Source organism: Hibiscus syriacus, unplaced genomic scaffold (genome assembly GCF_006381635.1).
Source record: "Hibiscus syriacus cultivar Baekdansim isolate YM2019G1 unplaced genomic scaffold, ASM638163v2 tig00000218_pilon, whole genome shotgun sequence".
NCBI lineage: Eukaryota > Viridiplantae > Streptophyta > Magnoliopsida > Malvales > Malvaceae > Hibiscus > Hibiscus syriacus.
In genome coordinates, this window is record NW_024061774.1 from 1,047,750 (window position 1) to 1,053,351 (window position 5,602).

Sequence of the window (5,602 nt, forward strand, 5' to 3'; positions counted from 1 at the left end):
GGAGCTCATCGATCCAACTCTTGGGGATGACTATGACCTGAATGAGTTAAAACGTTGTGTTGCAACAGCTTCGATCTGTATAGATCAGTCGGCGAGAGATCGACCACAAATGAGCCAGGCAAGTCCTTCCTTTTTCTCATCACAAATTTACTTGCAGTCCAAATAAAACCTGAAGAACAATGTTGTAATCCCTGAATGATTCAAATGCGGGTTTTATCCATTCTAAAAAGCGAAGTTAGCTGCCTTGAGATGCTGAAAGAGCAGTCCGCTCATCGGAGAACTTACTCCGAAGAGATCTTCGATGCAGAAGAATATAACTTAGCCAAGTGCTTGAATGATTAAAATAGTTGATTGACAAAGTTTGAGGGATTAGATCAGTTTGAAACATGGGGAAAAAAAAGTTCATGTGAAAGTATAATATAAACACAATTTTGTATTTCACACTATTCTGTTGTATTTTTTTACATAACTGATTATTAGGGCTGAGTTACAACCAGTTAATTGTGTCCATCTGGTTTTGGATTTAATAAGCCAGGTCATTTGGTTATTGAATTCATTAATTTAAATTACAGTTGTGATCGCGATTTTGGTTTCATTGCGTTTATTATGATTGTAGATATAACGGGTATTATTTTGATCATTACAGATATCACAATCATATAATAACGATTTCAGATGATATCAATACCGTTACATAACAACTGCTATTCCAGCTAGCTTTGCCTCCCTTTTGGTAGTAGCCAAACTAAGGTGGCGTTTAGTTGGATGAAATCCCTTGGAATTGGTGGGAATTGGAATTCAATTCCACCACTTTCTCATATTTGGTTCAAGTTTTTCAAGAGAATTGGAATTCCTCCATCAAATGAGGAAAAGTGAATTCCATCCATTTTTGGATGGAATTCAATTCCATTGTTGAAGAGAATTGAAATTTGACCATCTCTATTATTTTTTTAACGATAGATAATTAAAATGAAATCAAAATATAATATTTGATATTATTTAAAAAAATAACTATATAACTAAAATAAAATCACACACATAATTAGTTAATTAAATACATAATTTATTTTTTCAAGTTATTACATGACCTTTAATTTTATTCACAATTTGGTATTTTTATAAATGATATTATTTTTTGATGACATGATAACATAAAATCATACCACATGTTAAATTTAGATACATGGTTAGAAATTTATGTTAGAGAAGATAAATTTATAAAATTTTAAGAGAAGATAAATTTATAAAATTTTAGGGGATAAAAATATTTTTTTAATAGGATATACCTAAAATATATAAAATTTTGAAATTTTAGGTGGATGACCGGCCCTCCAACTCCGCGTAGGTCCTCCATCCCTAGTATTAATGATAATCATTATGTATGTTTGGTTTTTTCCCCAAATTTATAAAAATATTAAAAATTAAAAAGGAACAAATAACTTTTTTTTTAATAAAAAAAGCTAAAAATATAAAATCTTATAAATTATAAGTCTAAAACACTTAGTATTCTGTTATCCGTATGAATCTTATAAATCTGAAAATATGGTTCAAGACCTAAATTTTAAAATTTTACAATAGAAGATTGTTATAATAAAGCAAAACCATTATTAATGTCGTATTAATTGAAAAGTTTTTTTTTGGCAGTACAGAAAAACAAAAGGCTAGTGAACAGAAGCTTAATCTTGCATGACTAGTTCTGCAACTTCAAGAGGGGGATCATGGAAAAATCGAACCCCTAACGGAGCACCTCTCGCCAACTTAGAAACATTATCCGCAACTAAATTAGCTTCGCGACGAATGTGACTGATCTTCGTGTCCTAATCTCTACTGGACAGTTCACGAATCAAGAGAATGATCGCCCTATCGTCGCTGGAATTAGCTTCTTGAGAAAGAATACGCACCGCCTTCAAGCAGTCCGTTTCAAGTTCAATTTTCTTAAATCCGAGCTCACAGGCATGGTAGAGAGTATCATGGATAGCCCGCAGTTCAGCATTTAGAAACGGAACACGACCCCAAGCTACGCGCAAACCCGAAAATCCACTGGCCGAGATCAGTACGCAGTACACCCCTGCCGCAGCGTGGTTCTCTAACCCGCCAACAGCACCATCTGTGTTTGCTTTAACCCACCCCATAGTCGGACGTTTCCATCGAACCATTGCTCGTGGAAATGGCATCACCCGAAAAGTTTTGTTTCGATGACAAATGCACAAATTTATCTGAGTGGTTTTAAGAAAATTTCTACTCAAATTAAGTATAAAAATAGGACAAAATAAATAAAAACGATGGAAGGATGACTAAAATATCATATTATACCCTAAAAAAAAAGAAATTGTGTTTTGGTAAAATGTAAAATATATTGAAAGCTCAAATAAAATAAACAAATCAGTAAAGTTTGAAAAAAAAATTAGACTAGTCAAATAAAGAGAAATCGGTAAGACTAATTGTTTTTTTAATATAATTTTATTTTATTTTAAATATGTTATTATGTTATTAATATATCATTGCATATCTACTTGGAAAAATCGGATAAATTTAAATATAATTTTCAAAATATTAATTTAGAAAATATTTAATGAGTACTAAATGGTAATTATATTTTTAACTTCAATAAAAATAATGTAAGAAATATATATAACAAGTGATTATAAGATAATATTTATTTAAATTTATTTTAATTAATTGATAAGATATACACACCTTGTCACTCAAAATCTCTAGAAAAAATAATATTTTCTTATATCATTAAGATTACTTGATGAATTTAAAAAATATTTTTTAAATAATAAAGTGATTAAATCTAAAATTATAATATGGAAAATCCTGGTGAAAAGCATACGATGGTGAATTTAATACAGAAAATTGAGATGTGATATTTTTCATTTTCCCCTAAAAATATTTTAATGATAAGTTTACAATATTTTCTTTGAAACTGGTTATAAATAAAGAGAGAGACACAGAAAAAAGGAAAGAGTAACAGTAGAGAAAAAGGAATACCCCCCCCCCCAATTATAGGCTACAAGTAGAGGAACAGCTATAACTGGCAAAGGGAATCATATTTTGGAATTTTGTTATCTTACCACATCGAATTCTTGTCTAAAGCGTTTATACCCTTTTCTTTGAGCTCATCTTTTGGTTCATTTCAACCCCAAAGATCTAAATTTTAAGCCACAAACCCTTCTTCTTTGTTGGGTCATTAACCTTTTTTTTTCTGGAAAACTTCTTTAGAGAGGAAGAAAACAAAGGGAAAAAGACAATGGAGGTGGCTCAGATGCAAAGAAGATTGGTGGACTACACAAAGACCTTGTTTATGGAGGTAAAAAATAAAGCTTTTAAATGTACAAATTTATTAACAAAAAAACCCATTTTTTTGTCTTTGTTTTGTTGTTCTTGGTTTAGTTTTTTTTTTTTGCTTACTTTTGTCTTGTTTAGAGTTTCTTGGATGCTCAGTTTTACAGCTTCAACAGCTTCAAGATGAAAGCAACCCTGATTTTGTTGTTGAAGTTGTCTCTCTTTTCTTTGATGATTCTGAGAAACTTCTCAATGATCTCTCCACGGCTTTGTAAGAACTCACTCTTGACGCACTTTATCTTTCTTTCATGGATGACAGCTTGGAGTGAACTGTGTTTTTTTTCTTATACAGAGATCAGCCAAATGTAGATTTCAAAAAAGTTGATGCTCATGTTCATCAATTGAAGGGCAGTAGTTCCAGGTACAAAATCCTTAACAATCTTCAATTTTATGTTTTTATTTTTCTGCTGAATCCTATACTTTCACTGCAAAACCTGACTGAACTTGTTAGATCCAACCTTTTCAAGTGACTGAGAGGTTAAACAGCATGGAAATTGAATCAAAATTTTAGTAAGTTAATCTTTTTTCCTTGTTTGATTAAAGAATCAGTGGTTCATCTTTGTGTGTGTCAACAGCATTGGTGCACAGAGAGTAAAAGATGCATGCGTTACTTTTCGCAACTTCTGCGAGGAGCAGAACATCGATGCGTAAGTTGATTTACTCTGTCTAAATCTTTCTTATTAACTATATATTCGGGCTAGAGATTCGCAAACGATGTTCTTGAATGTTTTTCAGGACCCTGAGATGCCTTCAACAAGTGAAACATGAGTATTACCTTGTGAAGAACAAGCTTGAAACTTTGCTCAGGGTTAGTATACTTATATTTACCTACAGGACATCGATTAGTTTTACGAGTACTTAGGTTATGAAACGAGGTTTTCTTATTTTCGTTTCCCCTTTTACGGTTCTACTGCAGCTAGAGCAACAAATCATGGCTGCCGGTGGGTCTATTCCGATGATCGAAATGGGTTTTTGAAGACCATAGACATGAAGGGAAAGCATGATTCCGGGGTGGTTTATACAGTAGAAACATATGGTGTTTTTTGTGATTCCACTTCAATTCTATCTTTATAAGGTTCCCTTTTTTTATTTAAACTTACCAAGTGAGCTTTGTGGTGGTTTGATGTTTAATGAAAGAAGAGAATATTTGTTTACTAGTTTCTCATCCCTAACCTTGGAAACTACCTTTCTGTTGATAATTTCTTGAACTTTATACTGTTTCTTCCATTAATGTAACTATTATCAGGTTTGTGAATCGCCGGAATTGCTAGATTTATTCAATGTTAGTGTTTTTCGACGATGTTTTAAACATGCGGTGTAGGATTATCGCTTGAAAACCATTTATCGAACTCTTTGATGACTGCATCATTAGTGATATTTTTCTGCAATTTTGTCCTTAATATGATGTTATGCAAAGACAGCAGGGAGCCATTTCCTACGTAAGTTTCCCATAGTTGGAAACAAACCCGATTGGACATTGTCAAAGCTTGTCGTTACTTAGCGAGGCCGATATTTATTTCCGAGAAAGAGTCGATGGTAGGCATACATGGTATAAACAGACAGCATAAGAGTTGTGGGGTTTCTAATTTGATTATTGAAATGACAGACAAACGTACAACTGTTATGTCTGTCTAAATATGAATCAATCTCAGGATATGTTACTTGTAATGTTAATTATAAATCTGTTGGGGATTGGAACTAAAATATATTATTTTAGAAAGTATAAAGAAAATATTTAAAATATATGATACTTTAAATTTTTAAATGTGACTCTTCTCATCTATCCATCCTTAATTGACTCCCTTTCTTGTCAGCTTCAACCGTTCTAAGGCGTTTTTCTCGATATATCACTTATATCTTATATATTTTTTTATCAGACACTATTCATACTATTTTTCCTGATCTAACACCCTTTGCAATAAGACGTGCCACTTGCAGCGCGTTTTACGTTGATCTGGCGCCACGTGTGGTAAGGCGCGCCCCCTACAGTGCGTCTTATGCAGACATGGATACACGTGTCTAAAGCGCGGCCCTTGCGGCGCGCCTTACCTTTAAATCTGACACGCGTCAGAAAGGTGCGTCTCCTACGACGCGCCTTAGGTTTAATTACCCACCTACTCCAGCCGTTCACACCCCCATCCCTCCCTATAAATACCCCATTCTCAATCACTTTCATCACACAAAATCCTCTCAACTTCTCTCAAATACTATTATATTCTCTTGTAACTGTTTAAGATATATTTTATTATATTTA

The 5,602-nt window shown here is 32.9% G+C and overlaps 1 pseudogene; it reads left to right on the top strand.

Annotated features, from left to right (window-relative positions):
- Positions 1-2,989: 2,989 nt before the first annotated feature.
- LOC120154159 lies at positions 2,990-4,507 on the top strand (annotated as a pseudogene).
- The last annotated feature ends 1,095 nt before the right edge of the window (positions 4,508-5,602 follow it).